The sequence below is a fragment of the Anomaloglossus baeobatrachus genome, chromosome 1 (assembly GCF_048569485.1).
Source record: "Anomaloglossus baeobatrachus isolate aAnoBae1 chromosome 1, aAnoBae1.hap1, whole genome shotgun sequence".
In the NCBI taxonomy this organism is placed as follows: Eukaryota; Metazoa; Chordata; class Amphibia; order Anura; family Aromobatidae; genus Anomaloglossus; species Anomaloglossus baeobatrachus.
Window position 1 is genome coordinate 568,458,099 of NC_134353.1, and position 22,515 is coordinate 568,480,613.

A 22,515-nucleotide genomic window follows, 5' to 3' on the forward strand; every position below is an offset into this window, starting at 1 on the left:
CTCTCCCCGGACAGGTTGATGGTGGCTGTCTTTCTCTGCACCTGTGTAGAATGTGTTGACTCCGATGGTTTCCCAACGGTAGTCCGCTCCCCGGCGTATAGGTACTGAAGGAGCCCGTTTTGCCCGCAGGCGCTGGCCCTTGGATCTCTAGCCTGTGGCGGTGGCTGTGTATCCTCACGGTGTGGACTGTTGCCTTCTGTCGGGTCTTGGGTGTTAGGAAACCCCTGGGGTTCCGGTCACTTTCGGATTTGACCGTTGTCGGTGGCTCCTAGCCTAGTCGGGGTCCGATGGCCCTGCCTTTGTGCTTAGCTTCACTCTGCTCCCCGGTTCGGTACCGGCGGGCCACCGCCCGACCCCGGTCCTACAGTTCTGCAGAGATCCACTAACTCCTGCAGACGGCCACCACCGTCTGCCGACCTTGCTGACAGTGCCTGGGCTCCTACCCAGACACCCAGACACTAGCAATTTCTCCACTTCCACTCTCTGAACTGAACTCCTCAAACTCCACTAAAAACTGAACTGACTGCTTTTCCCGCCACCAGGCCTGTGAACTCCTCGGTGGGTGGGGCCAACCACCTGGCTCCGCCCCACCTGGTGTGGACATCAGACCCTGGAGGGAGGCAACAAGGGTTTTGTTTGACTGATGGTACTATCCAGGGAAGGGGGTGTGTGTGTGGTGTTATGTGTGTGACTACCTGGCTAGTCGAGGGCGTCACATTTTCTTTACACAGCTGCATTGTATTTTTATTCTCACTGTACAGTACCTACATGACTGTGGCTGGTGGAGGATAACATGATTTACCCTGTTAAACTTTAAACAACTTCATGAAAGTTCCAAACTCTTTTTCATAATCCACAGGTTCTGTTGAATCATTCCAAGTGTCATGGGTTTATCAAATTGTTTGCACTGCCCTTTAGTAATTACCTTATAAGAAGAATACAGTCTGATAGTGTCACACAAAACCAAGAGCACAGCTCAGGTTAAGCCAATATAAATATCCTCTATTATAGGGATTAAATAAGGTATTAGGGAAGCGGAACATTCTTTCACTACTTAACTCAGAGAATTTATAGAACAATTTGTATTTTAAACATCACTGTACTATAGAACAATGCTTTTCAAACAGCAAGTTAGCAAGATAATTGACTTGTTTTGTACTTATTTTATTGTTATGCAAAGTTCAGGAGAAAAATGAAAGGTACTCTGAGGAAATTTTTTAGATATAGCATGGTCTTCCCATACGTTAGTAGATCAAAAGAGTCCGTGGAGCCTCTGCTAGGCGTCTCGACACAGAAACTAGCCAGATATCCCTCCGGGAAGGACCTAGCCGAGGAGTGGCTCTTTTTAGGAGACCACCATAACCACCATTTTAAGTGGCCCTTTTAGTCAATATCCAACTTTTTGACAAGTTTAAAGATAGGTCAAGGGAAATACCAAGGCCAGGTGTCCATCCACAGACAGCTGTTTTGGGGTATTGCCCCTCATCAGTGTGGAGTAGGATTCTGGCCAGGTGGGAGCAATGCCTAGTAGACCAACAAAACAATCACTGATCTCGGGGAGACCAGCCAGAGAAAACACTGCTGACAGCCAACAAGGGCGCTCAATACAGTGAAATCCTAGGTGCATTGCCCCCTGGAAAATATGCAAATCAAAAGAGTCCGTGGAGCCTCTGTTAGGAGTCTCAACACAGAAACTAGCCAGATATCCCTCCGGGAAGGACCTAGCCAAGGAGTGGCTCTTTTAGGAGACCACCATAACAACCATATTAAGTGGCCCTTTTAGTCAATATCCAACTTTTTGACAAGTTTAAAGATATGACAAGGGAAATACCAAGGCCAGGTATCCATCCACAGACAGCTGTTTAGGGGTATTTCCCCTCATCAGTGTGGAGTAGGATTATGGCCAGGTGGGAGCAATGTCTAGTAGACCAACAAAACAAAACAATCACTGATCTCGGGGAGACCAGCCAGAGAAAACACTGCCGGCAGCCAACAAGGGCTGGTGGTCTCCTAAAAAGAGCCACTCCTCGGCTAGGTCCTTCCCGGAGGGATATCTGGCTAGTTTCTGTGTCGAGACTCCTAACAGAGGCTCCATGGACTCTTTTGATTTGCATATTTCCCAGGGGGCAATGCACCTAGGATTTCACTGTATTGAGCACCCTTGTTGGCTGCCGGCAGTGTTTTCTCTGGCTGTGCCTGGTCATTACTTTGGACTGTCTGTGCCTAATCATTACTTTGGACTGTCTGCGCCTTGTCATTACTTGGTCATTCCTTTGGTCTGTCTGCACCTGAGCATTGAATTGGTCTTTCTGCGACCAATTATTACCTTGGTCTGTTTGCGTCCGATCATTACTTTGGTCTGTTTGTGCCCGGTCATTACTTTGGTCTGTCTGTACCCGAGCATTACTTTGGTCTGCCTGCGCTCATACATTACCTTAATCTCTTTGTGCCTGGTCATTACTTTGGTCTGTCTGCATCCAAGCATTACTTTGGTCTGCCTGCGCTCAGGCATTACTTTGGTCTGTCTGCACCTGATCATTACTTTGGTCTGTCTGTGCCTGGTCATTACTTTGGTCTGTCTGTAACAGAGCATTACTTTGGTCTGCCTGCGGTCAGACATTACCTAAATCTCTTTGTGCCTGGTCACTACTTTGGTCTGTCTGCACCTGGTCATTACTTTGGTCTGTCTGCAGTTGAGCATTACTTTGGTCTGTCGGCGCCCAAGCATTACTTTGGTCTGTCTGCACCAGCGCATTACTTTGGTCTGCCTACGCTCAGGCATTACTTTGGTCTATGTGCCTGGTCGTTACTTTGGACTGTCTGCGCCTTGTTATTACTTTGGTCTTTCTGCACCTGAGCATTTAATTGATCTTTCTGCACCCAATTATTACCTTGGTTTGTCTGCGCCCGATCATTACTTTGGTCTGTTTTTGCCCAGTCATTACTTTGCGGTCTGTCTGCACCTGAGCATTATTTTGGTCTGCCTGAGCTCAGACATTACTTCAGTCTCTTTGTGCCTGGTCATTACTTTAGTCTGTACGTGCCCAGTCATTCCTTTAGTTTGTCTAAGCCTAGGCATTACTTTGATCTGCCTGTGCCTGGGCAATACTTGGTCTGCCTGCGCTCAGGCATTACTTTGGACTGTTTGTGCCTGGTCATTACTTTAGTCTGTCTGCGTCTGGTCATTATGTTGATCTGTCTGCACCCGCTCATTACTTTGGTCTGTCTGCACTAGAGCATTACTTTGGTCTGTGTGTGCCCGAGCATTACTTTGGTCTGTCTGCACCCAAGCATCGAGCATTACTTTGGTCTTTTTGTGTACGATCATTACTTTGGTCTGTTTGTTGAGGCTTAACGCCACATGCACACATTGAGTATTTGGTGAGTTTTTTACTGCAATATTTCTAAGCAAAACCAGGAGTGGAGCTATCAGAGGAGAAGTATAATATAAACCTGAGCACCACTTCATTATGTTTTACCCATTCCTGGTTTTGGCTTAGAAATACTGAGGTAAAAAAAAACTTACCAAATACTCAATGTGTGCAAATGGTCTAAGTAAGCAAAATAGTTTGAGAAGCACTACATAGTAAATAAACAACGGCACAAACTATGTCAAGTGACACATCCCTGAATTCAGTGTTTTAACCCCTGCATCTTGCTGTCCTCGGATTACATAGTAAAAACCTACTGACAGATTTGATTTAAGAAGTTTGGGGGTGTAGTGTGAAAAAATGTAGAAACGTTCTCAGGGTATAAATACTTTTTCAAGGCACTGTACATTTAGTTCACAAAGAAAACAATATTCACATACATAATGTATATGGATATATATTTTTATACAGTATATATAAATATATACATATATATACAGTATAGACCAAACGTTTGGACACGCCTTCTCATTCAAAGAGTTTTCTTTATTTTCATGACTCTGAAAACTGTAGTCACATTGAAGGCATCAAAACTATGAATTAAAACGTGGAATGAAATACTTAAAAAAGTGTGAAACAACTGAAAATATGTCTGATATTCTAGGTTCTTCAAAGTAGCCACCTTTTGCTTTCATTACTACTTTGCACACTCTTGGCATTCTCTTGATGAGCTTCAAGAGGTAGTCACCGGAAATGATTTTCCAACAGTCTTGAAGTAGTTCCCTGAGATGCTTAGCACTTGTTGGCCCTTTTGCCCTCACTCTGCGGTCCAGCTCACCCCCAAACAATCTCGATTGCATTCAGGTCTGGTGATTGTGGAGGCCAGGTCATCTGCCGTAGCACCCCATCACTCTCCTTCTTAGTCAAATAGCCCTTACACAGCCTGGAGATGTGTTTGGGGTCATTGTCCTGTTGAAAAATAAATGATGGTCCAACTAAACGCAAACCGGATGGAATAGCATGCCGCTGCAAGATGCTGCGGTAGGCATGCTAGTTCTGTATGCCTTCAATTTTGAATAAATCCCCAACAGTGTCACCAGAAAAGCACCCCCACACCATCACACCTCCTCCTCCATGCTTCACGGTGGGAACCAGCCATGTAGAGTCCATCCGTTCACCTTTTCTACAAAGACACGGTGGTTGGATCCAAAGATCTGAAATTTGGACTCATCAGACCAAAGCACAGATTTCTACTGGTCTAATGTCCATTCCTTGTGTTCTTTAGCCCAAACAAGTCTCTTCTGCTTGTTGCCTCTCCTTAGCAGTGGTTTCCTAGCAGCTATTTTACCATGAAGGCCTGCTGCACAAAGTCTCCTCTTAACAGTTGTTCTAGAGATGAGAGGGTGTGTCCAAACTTTTGGTCTGTGCTGTACACACATATATATATATATATATATATTATATATATTATATATATATATATATATATATATATATATATGCATTAGCTTAAAAATACACAGTATGGATTCACTCACAGACAACACAGTGACACATACACAAATACATACATTTACACATTCTGACACACACGTACATGGTGAGACATACAATAACCATCTCAGCAGATTTTTTTCTGGCCACTGCAAGACATGACTGTTCCAGTCAGCGCCCACATAAAAATGGTAGGATATTTTCAATCAAAGCTATGACTAAAGCTGCTTTATTTAAAGTTTGTGATACATTGCAGAAAAAAAAAATATCTGTAAGGGTGGACATAATCTTTAAGAAGAACAGCTGATTGGTAATGATATATTGGCAGGAACAGATACAGATGTTCTGGCATAAATAATATATGTGATTTTTCAACAGGGAATACAATGAAATAATAATAATATCATCACAATTTGAGAATCGCAATAAAGGATGTCCCCTGTTCTTTACAAACAATCCACTGTTGGGGAGCAGAAGCCATTCATCTTGCATTGCATTTTAATCTATGTCCTATCTCCTGTAGTCTCCCCACTAGCTCCACAGGCTAGCTTCCTAATTTACCATGCATTCAGAAATTATTGTTCTAGAAACAGTTTTAATGTAAATTAATTAGATGTTTTGTAATGGGATGACTGTTTATGGAAATGAAAGTCTATAAAACACAATCTATGAACATGATAATTATTTTAATTTTGAGAGAAAATGCATGCAGAGAAATAAAGACAATCTTAAAATATGTTGCAGTGATGGAGTAAAATTGTTGCTACTATTTTGCTGTTTTTAGATCACTCCACTTCTTCACTGAGTTACTTGTCAAACTCAATCTTCTTGTAGTTGTAATTAGAGCTGGGGACTCACAGATAATTGGGACCGGTTAGTCTAACCAGGTTTAAAAAAAAAATCCCGGTTTCGGACCGAGATTGGTCCCAGTTAACTGGCCAGACACAGATCAACATATAAGTCTATGGGGATCAGAATCCAGATATTAAAAATGATGGTAGAAGGGATAGGAGGATAGGAGTAAGTGCTTCATACAGTAAGCAGCAAGGCTCCGGAGCGGCTATAACTGCTTCCAGCCCACTTCTGGGGCTGCTCATTATTGCTATTCCATATGCACTGTTTTCCCCACCCACTGGCTGTCCTAGAGTCTGTGATTGGCTGCAGTCAAGTGTGCTCCCAGCCTGTGTGACAGCGTCTCACTTCAACCAATCATAGGCAATGTCTACAGGTCACTATCGTGGTATAAAATAAATAAATAAAACATTTGGCATAGGGTCCCCCAATCTATTGATACCAGTATAGATAAAGCCCATGGCTATAGGCTGCAGCCCCCAGCCGTGTACTTATCTTGGCTGTGTATCAAAATAGGAATAACTGTATGCGACTTTTTTTTTGTTAATTATTTAAATAAATAGCGTGCTGTCCCCCCCAATTTTGATACCCATCCAAGATAAAGCCAGGCAGCTGGGGGCTGGTATTCTCAGCCTGGGGAGACTCAGGGTTATTGGGCCAGCTTAAAAATAGCAGCCTGCAGCCACCTGAGATTTTCGCATCCATTAGATGTGACAGTCCTGTCACTTTACCCGTCTCTTCCCAATTGCCATAGTGTGGTGGCAGTCGGGGTAATAAGGGGTTAATGTCAGCTCGAAGCTGACACTAAGGGACACTTTACACACTACGACATCACAGGTGCGATGTCGGTGGGGTCAAATTGAAAGTGATGCACATCCGGCGTCGCAGGCGATATCATAGTGTGTAAAGCCTTTTTGATATGATTAAGGAACGCAAAATCGTCGTAATCATATCATCGGTGTAGCGTCGGTCATTTCCATAATTTGGAAATGACCGATGTTACGATGTTGTTCCTCGTTCCAGCGGCAGCACACATCGCTGTGTGTGAAGCCGCAAAAGCGAGGAACATCTCCTGCTTGCGTCCTGCGGCTCACGCCAGCTATGCGGAAGGAAGGAGGCGGGCGGGATGTTTACGTCCCGCTCATCTCCGCCCCTCCACTTCTATGCTATGATGCTGCATGACCCGCCCCCTTAATAAGGAGGCAGTTCACCGGCCAGAGCGACGTCGCAGGGCAGGTGAGTGCATGTGAAGCTGGCGTAGCGATAATGTTCGCTACGCCAGCTATCACCATGATATCGCAGCTGCGACGGGGGCGGGGACTATCGCTCTCAGCATCGCAAGCATCGGCTTGCGATGTCGTAGTGTGCAAAGTGCCCTTAAGCCCTAGATTGTGGGAAGTGTCTATGAGACCCCCCATTACGAATCTGTAAGTGAAAAGAAATAATCACAAACACCAAAAAATCCTTTATTTGAAATAAATGACAAAAAAAGCACCCTCTTTCACCACTTTATTAACTTCAAAACACCCCTAAAGCTCCAAATCCACACAAGGTCCTGAGACAATTCCAGCTCTGCTACATATCTGAATTCTCACCTAGCGACCATAGAACATGATTTATCACTGTGAGGTTCAGGCAGAAACTGACTGAGCTGCATAATCAGCGGTGATGTCACACAGGTGATTTGCGGTCACAGCGAGAGGTTCCCACAGTTCCTATGCTGCTGTAGTCCCAGCAATGATAACCACTTGGTGCTAAAACAATCATGGCAAGTAAACAACAGCACAGAGCTTGATAAGAGACCCATCACTAAATTTTGTGTTTTAAACTCTACAGCATGTTGTCTTCAGATTACATAGCAAAATCCTGCTGACATGTTCCCTTTAAAGAATGAGGTTTTACAACACCCAGTTACCTTTGGCAGAAAAAGAAAACTGGCCAAAATTTGTACCATACTTGAACTAAGCTCAATTAGATAAATGCAAATAAATTCTCACATGTGCTAGATTAGCCCTTCTTTATATGTTTCCTAATTCTACTGGCCAGGTTAACCTAAAGAAAATAGAGCTCTGAAAAAATTTGGGACCATGATCAGTGACACTAAAAATCAGTAGTTTCTAAAAGCAAAAAGAAGTGGAGTGAATGAGCAAAAAAATTAACAGCAAAACCGTAGGACTGGAGAGTAAAAGAAGAGAACGAATTTACACAGACATTTATAAGCTTAGCAAGGCAGAAAATAGATCGGGGTGCAGAGAAAATAATATGTCAGTCAATGCAGAGCGTGAAGGCACAAGCTGCTACAATGCAGGGAGAGTGTTCAGCTCTTTTAACTGCTTCCCTTTCCAAGCCGTGTGTATAACAAGAAACCATTGTATGTATTTTCCTCTGCTAACACACATGTATTAAGATTTACATTGTGCTGCTTGTGTCTGATGTACATACCTTGTCAATCAAATGGCCGCCTCTTCTACAAAAACATGTCAAGCGCCATGATTTTAATAGACTGATATTTATATAAAGTGCAGCAGAAAGACAGTATCACAATGAATTTCACTGTTTGCCAAAATGCTATATAGACATAGTAGGTGTGAATGAGTGGTGCATGCAAACCATACGAAGAATTAGATATACATGAAAATAAAAAAAAATGTATTTACAGATATCCAAGTACCATTTTCCTTATTTTTACTTAGCTGAGAGTCTTAAATACTATCAAAGCTTTTAAAAGATTATTGTTTTTATGTATTTTAATTAAAGGGAATCTGTCAGCAGGTTTTTGTTACCTCATCTGAGAGCAGCATGATGTAGGCAAAGAGATCCTTAATCCAATGATGAATCACCTAGATTACTGGGTACAGCCTTTGACAGAATCAGACTTTTTAGATTTAGCTATCTAGCAGAGCTGAGAGAGCTACCCCTACCCACACCAGGTACAGTGAGGTGCAATCAGAAGAGGGGGCATTTGGGACTGCTGTGCAAGTGACATTGTAGTCCGAGCAATGATAAGTCCTGCTTTTTAAGCAAACATAGCAAATAAACAACAGATAGAAGAGTGACAAGACAGGCATCCCTGAATTCTATACAGTACTGACCAAAAGTTTGGACACACCTTCTCATCTCTAGAACAACTGTTAAGAGGAGACTTTGTGCAGCAGGCCTTCATGGTAAAATAGCTGCTAGGAAACCACTGCTAAGGACAGGCAACAAGCAGAAGAGACTTGTTTGGGCTAAAGAACACAAAGAATGGACATTAGACCAGTGGAAATCTGTGCTTTGGTCTGATGAGTCCAAATTTGAGATCTTTGGATCCAACCACCGCGTCTTTGTAGAAAAGGTGAACGGATGGACTCTACATGCCTGGTTCCCACAGTGAAGCATGGAGGAGGAGGTGTGATGGTGTGGGGGTGCTTTGCTGGTGACACTGTTGGGAATTTATTCAAAATTGAAGGCATACAGAACCAGCATGGCTACCACAGCATCTTGCAGCGGCGTGCTATTCCATCCGGTTTGCATTTAGTTGAACCATCATTTATTTTTCAACAGGACAATGACCCAAAACACACCTACAGGCTGTGTAAGGGCTTTTTGACTAAGAAGGAGAGTGATAGGGTGATATGCCAGATGACCTGGCCTCCACAGTCACCAGACCTGAACCCAATCGAGATGGTTTGGGGTGAGCTGGACCGCAGAGTGAAGGCAAAAGGGCCAACAAGTGCTAAGCATCTCTGGGAACTCCTTCAAGACTGTTGGAAAACCATTTCCGGTGACTACCTCTTGAAGCTCATCAAGAGAATGCCTAGAGTGTGCAAAGTAGTAATGGAAGCAAAAGGTAGCTACTTTGAAGAACCTAGAATATAAGACATATTTTCAGTTGTTTCACACTTTTTTAATTATTTCATTCCACATGTATTAATTCATAGTTTTGATGCCTTCAATGTGAATCTACAATTTTCAGAGTCATAAAAATAAAGAAAACTCATTGAATGAGAAGGTGTCTCCAAACTTTTGGTCTGTACTGTATATTAACCCTTGCAGCATGCTGCCTTCATCTTACATAGCAAAAATCTGCTGACAGATTCCTTTTAACTCTAATGCTCTGGATTTACTGTAAACCAAACCTAGAAATTAATATATAAATTAAAGTCATTTGCTATCTCCTTTTTTTGCAATAAAAAATAATAAACATGATATCTATGCATCCACTACTGCTCTTATAAAGCACTACTAGTTTCTAGACTGGTCTCCTGTCCTCTTCTGGCTTGGCTTGACCCCCACATCCATTCAGTAGTTGCAACTAGTGTTGAGCGAGTAGTTAACTATTCGTACTCGCTATGCTGTTAGTGAGTACTGTCTGCTACTCTCAAATTCATTACGAGTAGCGGGCGCAATGTAACTCAATGGGAAATACTCACTAAGTAGCGAGTAACCCAAAAGCCGTACTATTCGCTACTCGCACGAAAAGTATGGCTTTCAGGTTACTCGCTACTTAGCGAGTATTTCCCAATGACTTACATTGCACCCGCTACTCGTAACAAATATGTGAATAGCGGACAGTACTCGCTAACAGCATAGCGAGTACGAATAGTTAGCTACTCGCTTAACACTAGTTGCAACTCATCCTCCAAAAAAAGACTTCATAAGGCTCTATCAACAGAAAAAGTTCTGGCTCTAGAAAGGCAGGATTGAAAAAAATAAATAAAAAAATCAGCTCAAAAGTTATGAATGGGTTGAGATAGTTTTTGCAGTCTCATTGGAGCCATATATATTTTAAATGTTAAAGTTATATATATACCAAAAGCTAAAGTTGTTTTCTGAATTCCAAAAATGATAAGAATCAGTTATTTTTATACAAAAACAACTTTCTACCACACATTGCATTATTGAATGTCCCGGTTGCAGTTTGTGATTGCGCTATTTAAGTTTCTGTAGCGGTATGTATCATAGATATTACGGATACAATATATATGAATGGAAATTATCATGTCATGGACAAATTTTGCCTGGTAATATTTATTATTCTACTCTTTTACAATAATAGTAATGCAGTAGAAATATCAAAAGATAAATGGCCCTTTAAGACATGTATTTTATCCTTCATTTTGCTACCTTCTTAGGTTTTCTTTGCTGCAGAGTGAAATTGCAATCAGCTCGGTATTGTCTCTTGATTCGTATTTAGTTGTTTATTGAGCATAGAAATCAACTGGGCCAGCTTATGTACCCAACAGGCATAAACAGCAACTTGAGCAGACACATTACTGAGAAAAGGCGCCTTACAAATAAGAGATCAGACAATTTTCTAAGACAATTTTCTCCACAGCATACTTCTATCAACATATTTAGATATCTGTGGCAGGTTAATGTAGGCCATTTTCACTTGGCAACCAAATCAATCCCTTGCAACGTAGGCTTCACTTTCAGACCACTAAAGCCATTTTACAGTTTCTGAAAATGATAAGCCAAAATGAAGATCAGGTTAGAGAAACCTTTGGTGACAGTGTCATTTCAGACTGAGTTTTGCTTTGGCAGTCATCTCATTTTATTCCTTATCAACTTTCTCAGCAGAGCCAATTATTTTCTGCTCTAGCTCCAAACGATGTCTTGCATAAAAACGTTCAGAGGTATGCTTCACAGTGTCGTAGGATTTAGCATTTCAGTGGTTGCATTAACATATTGTATTGTAATGTGCATTTCTTGTGCTATAAAGTAAATGATTGCAGTCATTTATCAATTAGCACACTCGGGGATATAGTTAGGGTTAAGCATAAATGTTATCTACCAGCTCTAATATTAATTGAAAACAAAAAAGCTCATGTATAGGTGGCTTATATTTGTCCAAAAGTCTGTCTACGCCAGTTAGTTGTTTTAAAGAGTAAGCGTAGTTGCAAGTAACTTTTCAGAATAATCTGTCCTGTATGATGGAGAACACTATATCAGACCATCATGTGGCTTGTATCCTGCATCTTTAAAAGTTTTCTGTAGACTCAACCTCTTATTTTCAATTGACTGGTGGGAGGAGACTAACTGGTATGATTTCTCCTATACACAGCACACAGGGTTGGATTCCCGTACTTCATTGTTAAATAAGTACAAGTAGAAAAACAGAGAAAATTAAACAGTGTAATCAGTGTACATCTGAACCCAGCTCTAGAGTTAGGTAAAAGACTTGTTAGAAAGCTCAGCACAAACTTTCTATGTCTCTCTGTGCCTGTTTTCTCACTCTAATCCTCCCTACTCTTCTCCCTTCCCTTCTCCATAGACAATAATGAGCTGTCATATGAATGCATCTCTAGAGTTAGATAAAAGACTTGTTAGAAAGCTCAGCACAATCTTTATGTGTCTTACTGGGTCTCCCTGTGCCTGTTTTCTCACTCTAATCCACACTACTCGTCTCCCTTCCCTTCTCCATAGAGAATAATAAGCTGTGTCATCTGAATACAGTTCTAGAGTTAGATAAAAGACTTGTTAGAAAGCTCAGCACAATCTTTCTGTGTCTCCCTGTGCCTGTTTTGTCACTATGATCCTGACTACTGTTTTCCCTTCCCTTCTCCATAGAGAATAATGAGCTGTGTCAAGTGACAGCAAAGTGAGCTGGCAGTCTTGTCTGAGCAATAAAGTGTTACGGGACTGCCCACTGATAGGGGATAGTAAACTATCTAGCAGTCAGGGCCCACCGTGCAGAATAATCTGCTGCTGGTGAGAGCAACGGAAAGGGGTACGGTACCACCTCAGCAGTACTGTCACTGTTGCTTCACAGTGGCACTAGAACTTAAAGCGGTCCTCACTGTTAAGTCACAGCGAAACCGGTTTAGGGCAAGCTTAAGGAGAAATGCCAACAGAGAGATAAAGATGGACGTGTATCTCCTGCCCAATTACAGGGACTACAAAACGTAAGCGGATGGGTACCCCAACCGTGGTCCACAGACTAACACCTCTGTTACCTCACAGAAATGTGTAGAATAAGATTGTAGCTAGTGTATTAATGCAAATAATATGGTAGGTGGACATGTAGTGCCTGCCCAATTACAGCAACTACAAAACATAAGCGGATGGTTGCCCCAACCGCAGTCCACTAACCAACACCAGTGTTACTTCACACTGATAAGGTAGTTAATAATGTCACAGGAGTATAGATGTAAAAACCCTATGAATGCAGATGGGAAAACCGTTACAGGTCACGGAGATCCCTTATTGCTAGTGTAAGGGCCCAGGGACAGAGGACCTCAAATGTTCTATATGTCACAGTTGCTGTTCTGGCACGAGGTTGCAGGGGCTGTGTTCCCTGGGTGGTCTAGCAGGCCCTGATGTTCCCTGCTATCCACCCCACACAGTATCCACAGCTGATGGACAGTCCACAGACACGGTCTTGGGGATAACAGTTGCTTTAATACAGCAGGAACAAAGGAAATCAACACGGAATATACTGTATGTTTCAGTCTTTTGTGGGTAGGCCACGGCAAATACAGCTTGGAGTTGAATGCTGAAGTGCAATTAGGGTTCTGGAGCTTTTAAGAGCACGATTTGTTTCAGATTTAATTCTGGTATGCTTTTAGCAGGTTCAGAGTCTCTTGAGCTTAGTGGGTAGATATGATACAGTAATAAGATTGTACAGACCTGGAGTCCTGGGGTTGATTTCACTGCTAGTTAAGACATATGCAGTACTTGTAAGCAAATGTAGAAAGTTGCCCAGCATGCTACGGGGACCGGATGGCTGGTGCGTGGACAATGGCATGCAAGCCACTAATATTGCAGTGGGGTGGGAGACCCTCAAACTTCCCCAATCTGCGTGCAGTAGGGTCTGGTATATACTCAGTATGCCCTACTGTCTGAAGAGATGTATATCTGGCCAGTGAAGATTCAGGATAGGAAGCCTTCAGTATATTGGCTGTAAAAATCAGTAAATGGTGAAATTCTAGGCCTCAGGCCTAGCAGGAGTCTTGTGGTGAAGAGAAACTCCACATAATGTCTGCCCTCAGAGGAGACTCAGCCAGAACCAGCTCATTCCAGTTCTTCCTAGCCAGAGGCTGGAGAATAGCTCCACCTATTGAGCCATGTGACCAAGAACTGGCCAATAGGAAAACACCCAATGCACACTTCAGATTCTTACAGTTTTCACCAGTAGATGGTGCTAGAACACAACAAATGAAAAATGCTTTACTTATAACATATAACATAATATTACATATAAGTAAATGTACTTAAAGAAACAGACACAATCTGGACTGGGCCACTACACTAGCCTCTATACAGTTCTTAGAGATAGCAGCGTATAGGAAGTGTGTAGGTGCAGACAGTACAATCCGTATTGTCTAGGCTCAGTGAAGCCCCTGTCTGAACTCATTGTGCTAACCACACCTAAGGAGTCAGTGAGCTCTCTATGCTAGCCGCACAGACAAATCAGACACTGAGGGCGGTGCTTGCGATATCCCTGCCTAACTTGGTTCCACTAAGGTGGATGGAGGCGAGCACTTGTGTAAACTAGTAGATACTGAGACCCTGCCTAACCCGTTCCACTAAGGAGCCAGGAAACGGGTAATGGTGTTATGCTAGTGAGTACAGAGTCCCTGCCTAACCCAATCCACTAAAGTGCAAGGATGCGGGTAATATTGGACATCACACATGAGGTGTCTACCCCATGCATGCACCAAGAATGTCTGAGCACCGAGAAGTGTGCTGCTGGGTCCTATATACACAAAGCACCTCCCACAAGATGGAGGCGCTCCTGGCTCAATCCACCAATCACCAGCGAGTTCGTCATGAATGACGTCAGCAGCGACCAATCAGCAGCCAGCATGTCACGGTCATGTGATCCAGTGTCATCAATGATGTCAGCCACGGCCAATCAGGAAGTGACACGTCATAGTCATGTGATCTCGGATCATGACCAATCGACGATTGCCACATGGCAAGCATGCTCAGAAGGAGCAAAAGAGGACTTAGAGCAAAACCGATTTGCAAGCTTGCACGTGTGCAGAAGCCCCATTTCAGGACTTAGCCTCACTCGCAAGGGTTTCACAGACGACCAGAACGTCGCTGCAAGGAGGCAGAGAGGGAGGAAGATGAACGCGAAGCAGCCAACCCACGACCCGTAACAGAAAGACTGGAGCTGATTCTTCAGAGTGGATGACAAGTTCAGGAGGCAGAGAGCAGAGGAAATGTTGGCTTATGGTTGAGAAAGGAAGCTAATTTATCTGAAAAGATATATTATAAAGTTTCTTATATTTGCCTTAAGTATTAATTAATGCAAAGTGTGTTGACAGTTTAGTTTCATTTATGCACAAAGTAAATCTCCAATTTTTATTATCATGTTGTTTTTGAGTCCAAAATTTGGTGTTAATAACTTTTGTAATGTCCTATCTATATACCGTGCATGGATTTAAAACATAACATGCTGGCTAGATGTAGACATCACTATGGGGAATATGGAAGCTTACTGTGCATTGTACTATTACCGAGTCTAATGTATGACAGTAAGTAGATGGCTCAGTGACAGCAGCAAGCAACCAAAATGGTAGTTTTTATATTATGCTTATGTAGGGGATTGGAACTCTCTATGAGAACAAAGTTCTAACCACTATAAAAGTTTGTTTAAAATAAAAGTAATTAGCACAATATACTAAATGTATTAATATAAAATAAACGTAAATGGTATTCTAGGGTGAATTTTAATTTGGCTGGCATACATTCATGGCTATCTAGAAGCACCATCATATATAGGATATGTCTATTATTGCAGTACAATCTTCGTTCAAGCTGAGTTAAATTAGTAGATACTATAGACATGCCCAGTAGTGCCTGTGTCTGGGAAAAAAACACAATTGCTCTTTCATAATCTTAGACAACCTCTTTAAAACCAAATAAACATAGTATCTTCACACTAACCAGAGAGGATATTTCAAAGTGGTTTAGTTGTAATACTATTATAAAACCAAATTTACACTATGCATTATATGACAGCTTAAAGGGAACTAACCAGCAGGATTTTCATATATAAGGTAATGCCTCTGCCATTCTGGGGCTAGAATGTTGAAACCAATCATACTTTTAGTTGAGAGATTGGAATCTTGATTGCAGAAAAATGTGTAATCAAAGTTCCACTGATTGTTTGAGTGGCATATGCTTCTGGGCGGGACTATGTGGGTCGGGTCTTGTGTTATTATTTCACCCCTCTATACTTGACTGCCCCCCCATCGCCACAATTACATTTATGTCTGGAGTGCACGCTGTAGCATCTAGAAGTATTTCAGGAACTCTTCACTAATCATCTTATTGAAGACACTGTCCTCTTGCTTCGTACTTCTCGGATTCTTGAGTGCATGCAGCAGAAGCACCCTCACATCCTCTCTTCTCATCAACAGGGCAGCATGAGTCTCTAAGAAGTTTGAAGCAAGAGAACAGTGTCTTCAGTAAGATGGTGCCAAAGATATCGCTATGAGCAGGTGCTGACTCCGACACCATCTTAGTGAAGAATTCCTGAAAAACTTCTAGATTCTACTGCACGAGCAGAAGACATAAATGTAATGGTGGTAATGTGGGGGTGAAAGGCCAGGCAAATATACAGGGGCAAAATAATAACGCAAGACTTGACCTATGTAGTTCTGCACCAATGCACATGTCACTGAAACAATGAGTGCATTTCTGAATCTTTGATTATACATTTATCTGCAATAAAGCATTCAATCTTTAAACTAAGGTATGATTGGATTCAGTATCCTAGCGCCAGTTTAGCACTGAGCTGAGCATCGAGCACACCCAAGTACAGTGATGCTCATGCAAGTGGTTTTCATACGTGAGCACCCAAACTCCAAACCCGAACTCTGCTTTTTTTGTAAACTCTGTGTTTGGTCCGAACACCGAACCTCTGGTTCGCTCATCTCTAGTTAGGTGTAGAGATGAGCAGACCAATGGAAGTTCGGGGTTGGCAGTCTTTAGTTAAAAGTTTGGTTCAAGACATGAACGTGACCTGAACTTGACCCTGGACCCCATATAAGTCGATGGGGAATCAAACTTCTATACTGTAAAATGGCAGTAAAATGGTTATAGTAAGGGCTAGGGGGCTGCTAAAAGAAGTAAAATGGGAGCAATTGCCCTGCAAACAAGTGGTTTGGAATAAACTTGAAAAAACTACATGGGCTCCAGCCTATTTTTGATAACCAGTGCAGGTAAAACAAACAACTGTCTGCTGCTATGCTCAGCTGTCTGCTCTACCTTGGCCGGTAAGGAAAAATAGAGGGGATTCCACTCCATTTTTTTTAACTATTTAAACAAATAATTAAAAAAAACTGGCATGTGCTCCGCCCTATTTTTGATAACCAGCCACAGTAAAGCAGACAGCTGGGGGCTGGCATTATCAGGGTGGCAAGGGCCATGGTTATTTGGCCCTTCCCAGCCTAAAAATAGCAGCCTGCATCCGCCCCAGAAATGGCACAACCATTAGATGCGTCAATTCTGGCACTTTACCAAACTCTTCCTGATTGCACTGGTGCAGTGGCAATTAGGGTAATACTTGTGGGGTTGATGTCACCTGTGAATGGACAGCTGACATCAAGGTCAAGGTTTAATAATGGATAGACAACTATCAAACACCCCATTAGTAACCTAGCAAGTATAGAGTTAAAAAAGACAGACTGTAAAAGTCCGGATCCGCGCAGTTTCAAAGATGCCCAGGTGCCGGACCATACACCCTTGCTCACCATATTATTACTTCAAAGTAAATCCTGAAAGTTCCAATGTAATTCAAAGAGTAATGTCCCACAACAACCATTGATTCCAATGGTGCCTCATTCTGAGAATGTTCTCAGAACGATGCTCTATAGGTCACTGCTGATTACTGCTAATTCTGGGCCTGCCGCTAACTGTCAATGACCTATGGAACCTCATTCTGAGAGACTTTTCAGAACAACGCTCCAGAGGTTGCTCCCAGTCAGCAATATGTACAGAGTTTCTCACGTGTGAAATTCCATACATATCACTAACCGGCAGTGACTTCTGGAGCCTTGTTCTGAGAATGTTTTAAGAACAATACTACCGAGGTCACTGCCGGTCAGCAGCAGGCCTGGAATTCTCACACTCATGAGAAATTCTGTACATACCGAACTCTGGGAGTGACATCATGTGAGCCCCTGAAACGCAGCCGCGCACTCACTACCTGTTGATTAGCTCATTTAAACCAAAGGGGGAGAGATAGAAGCTGATGCTGCTTGGATGCAAGGCAACCAAGTTGTCACAAGATCATGTGAGCCCCGAGAATGTGACCTGTAATCCTTCTGGAATGGCACAGTATGGGAAGTGAGAATAGGCTTTATTATTTTACATGTGGGAACCATGTGGAATAAGAAGGGGTTGTCCTAGTAGTGTACATCCCCTTTAATATCTAAGAGAAGGACACTGATCTGGATAACCGGCCTTCAAATTTTCTTTTAAATAAAAAGCGACATTACCAGTGTGAGACAAGTAGATCAGAAGAGCAGGCTATCAGTCATTACATACCTAACACTGGTAATGATTAGGGCTGAGCAGATCCAGAATGTAAAATTCCGGATCCGCGCAGTTTGAAAGATGTCCAGGTGTCAGACCCGCCGGGCGCGGGATTCTGGGTCCACAATCCAAATTTGGCAATGAGGAAATTAATTGAAAAAGAAAGAAAACAAAAGTTAAGTGAGAGTTTCATACTTATGGAAACTTGGTGTCATGGCGACAAACTGCTTCCAGGTCGCACATGCACTTCCTGCACTGCGCAGCTTTTCGTGCTTTCCCTGTCCACTGGCCATCCTGTCGTCTGTGATTGGTTGCAGGCAGACGCGACCCCAGCCTGTGACAGCATCTGCCTGCAATCATTGCTCATCACGGCTCAGTCATAGGCTACACTCACAGTTGGCAGTCGATCTCTACGGCTGCTAGCTATGAGATGTAGCAGAGCTGGATGCGTCATCATGGGACCTCGTGTGGATTAACCCGGACCTGCATGGAATTGGGGGTTAATAAAGTGGTGAAGGATTGTGCAGTTTTGTATTTTTTTCCAAATAAAGGATTTTTCTTTGTTTGTGTTTATTTACTTTCACTTATAGATTACTGATGCACGTATCTCATAGAAGCCTGTGCCATCACTAACCTAGGGCTTAGTAGCAGCTGTGCACTGTTATGAACCCCTCATTACCCCAATTGCCACCGCACCAGGGCAATTTGGTAAGAGCCAGTATAGCACCGGGATTGACACATCTAATAGATGCGGCAATACCAGGCAGCTGCGGCCTGAGAATACCAGCCCCAGCCGGCTTTATCTTGGCTGGGGATGAAAATTAGGGGGGATCGCACGGTTTTTTTTTTAATCATATATTTAAAGAAAAAAAAGTGGTTTCTCTTAGGTCGGGTCACACTTGTAAGGGTCTTGCATGAGTCTGACATCGCATCACCGGTACAGCCGCACACACTTCTGACAAGAGCATGCATGTGTTCCTAGGTACATGCATGCTCATGTTCAGAGAGGAGCAGTCCATATCAGGTGATGTCATGTCAGACTTGAGCGAATCTGACATTGCCTCACTGGCACACCGGCACACTTCTGACAGGAGTGTGCATGTGTTTCTATGTACATGCATGCTCATGTTCAGAGAGCGTCAGGCCATGCTGGGTGATGTCAGGCCAGACTTGTATGAATCTGACATCACATTACTGGCACAGCCGTACACCCTGACAGGAGCGTGCATGTGTTTCTGTCTACATGCACGCTCACCATTCTCACCTGCAGACACTTGCACTGCTTTCCCCGCCCACCGGCCATCCTGACACATGTGATTGGTTGCAGTCAGTTCACATGCTGCCACTCAGGGTGGAGGGGCGTCTATCTGCAACCAATTACATGCGCCAGTGAGCGGGCAAAACAGTGAGTATTGAATTGTTGGCTGCAGAAGGGAAAAGCGCTCCTACCCCCCTATGCCTTCCAACAACGATTTTAATCTCCGGATTCTGGTCCCCATTGATTTATATGGGCACCGGATTCCGGAGTGGATCTGACTTTTTTTTAATTAAGCAGTGATCCACCGGTCCTGTTTTTTTGCCGATCTGATCAGTTCTAGTAATGATCCCTTTCATTACAATCAATACTGGAGGCAGATTCTCATGCAAATCAGTGTCTGGCCCATAGACCCTAACAGTTCATTTACGTATTATTAAAAATGTGGATTTCTCTGGAATAAGACATTGAATTTGTAGATATCAAGGTATTATTTTATTTAGCTTCCTATGACCTGCATGACCATATAGACAGCTTAGAAGGGTTGATCCTGCTGACAGATCCCTTTTAAAAAAAAATAACCTCATGTGAACATATTCTATAATTATCTAACACCTTTACTGGGGAATCATCACGATTTTTTACGTGCAGGTTTCAGGGTACTTTTTCTGTCCTTGTTGAAGTCGATGAGGAAGAAAGCAGGTAAAATATCTAATATGTCATCACTTTATAAGGCTTTCAATCAGCTCTGAAACACTTGCTCCAAATTTCCATGTGAGGGTGGAATACATCCTGAGAGATTCAGCTCCAGTCTGGTTTTACCAATACTTTCTGCACATATGACACCTTTTAGAAATAAAGTCCAATAAGCTGAGCCTGTTCCGCTATCAGGTGGCAAATCCTTAACGGTTTAATAACTTGGTAACTAATATATAGATGCATTTGCATATAATATCATGAATACATTTATGTAATGCAATATGTACGCATAAATATATAAAACATATTTAATTAAAACTGTTTTGCATTCTCATTTTACATACAGTATAATTGGTTTCGAGAATATCTCATAAAGTGGGAAAGGATTAATGTTCCAACTAATTTTCCAAACCGTCATGTTATCTCTCTCCAATTGCTGACTTTAAAGGGAATACCCATACGTCCTTGGTAAAAAAAAAGAAACATTAAAGGGATTTTAAAGGAGGCAACACATTCATACATAATGCCATAAGAAACTATAGACTAAATATGCTAATGAAATGGGAGAGCATTCTTATAGTGTTTGTAATTGTTGACAGTAATGCATCTAGAACAAAATTCATTATATGTGTAAATATCACATTATTAATCAAGCTCTGCCACAAACAGTAGATAAAGTAGAATATAAATGAAGATTGTAGATACATTTTCTGTATAAATATCAGGCTTGACATCATATAAATAGCATCATGTCTTCCATCTCTGTCTGCTATGTACAGTACATACAGGAGCGGGTTACACATCAATGAAACGTGGCCTTTACTAGTAACTCAATGCCAACATGTATTACAAGGTTGTCAACAACAGTTAAAGAGCTCCTGTCTACTCTTCTGAAATGTCAGTAAATATTGTATTGCCCATGAAATAACAACACTGAAATATTTTTGGACAGTACTTTTTTTTTCTTGTGCTCTTTCTCTGTTATTCCTCCAAGAAATATATAAATACTAATAATGAGCGAGCACCTCCATGCCCAGATGCTCGGGAGTGGAAACGAGCAGTTCAAACACTCAGACGGGCTTGACTTGAGTATCGAGTATAATGGAAGTGTCATGCATCATCAGGGGATGCAGGTACACAGGAGAGATGTAGAGCTCCTAGGTGTACTGCCGCGTCTGCCCACTAGATGTCACCAAATGCTAGACAGGAAGGTAGTAATATGGTCAAGCACGCCGAGAGTATGAGCCAGGAGGTAACATCAGTGCAAAGGAGAAAGATGAGCTGAAGTCACATGAAAGGCTAAGGGCGGTAGCCGGGAGGTAATGTCAGGTACAGATGAGGAGCAAAACCATAGTCAGAGAGCAAGCCAGGGTCAGAAGCCAAAGGGAACCGTCAGTACAGAGGGGGGAAGCAGGACTGAGGGAAAAAGGCAAGAGGATGGTCAGGGAGTCAGGGAACATAGAAAGAACGAACGATGCAGTGGACAGGTCAGAGTAGCGGGAAAAGGATCAGTACAAGCTCACAAGAACCATAAGCGCACGCTGCAGAGCAGGAACTATCACTAGCAACGCTCCGGGAGAAACAGCCCAAAGATAAGGCAAGGCGATTACCGGAACAAGGCGCAGACAAACCCCGCCCACCGGCAAGAGCCCGGAGAATACAAACAACAGGACAATAGACAAAACCTAATGGCTCTGCAGGATGCTGAGCCAAAGGTGAATTGTGACAGGAAGTCAATGGGGAACTCGAGCATTATTCCAGAAGATTTTCCATAAAAATGCTCTAACTTCCCATTGAACATCTGACCTCCTCGTTTTGAGTACTGAGCACCCGAGCATGGTAGTGCTCGCTCATCCCTGATAAATAACACTCCTTTTGTTAAAGGTGGATTTACCTTTCCAATCATTGTCACTCATTTAGCACTCCCCTCTGACTAGAGTTTTCTGGATTATGAGCGTGCACCTCAAACTAGTGAGACCCACTAGTCCACTTTAACCCTTTTAAGGACATAACCATTTTTTTTCTGCAAAAGATAATAGCTTTTATTATTTATTTATTTATTTACTCTTACATTTTCTCTTTTTTTTGAGGAAAAAGCCATTTAAATATTTTTTTATGAGGTCAAATGTATTTTAATGCTGCATTTTAATTTATCATATTATGTATTAAATAACAGAAAAAGGGGGGTTTTTTAGAGGAGCTGGGCAAACAACTGTCATTCCTTCATGATTTTTGTGAAATTTGTTTTTACAGCATTCACAGCACTATTCTCTTTAAGCTCTGCGCTCTGAAAAATGATAGAGTTAAAAACACCAAAATCTTCAGACAGATACAAATACTATTGTATGTACTTGAACATTAAATTGAAGA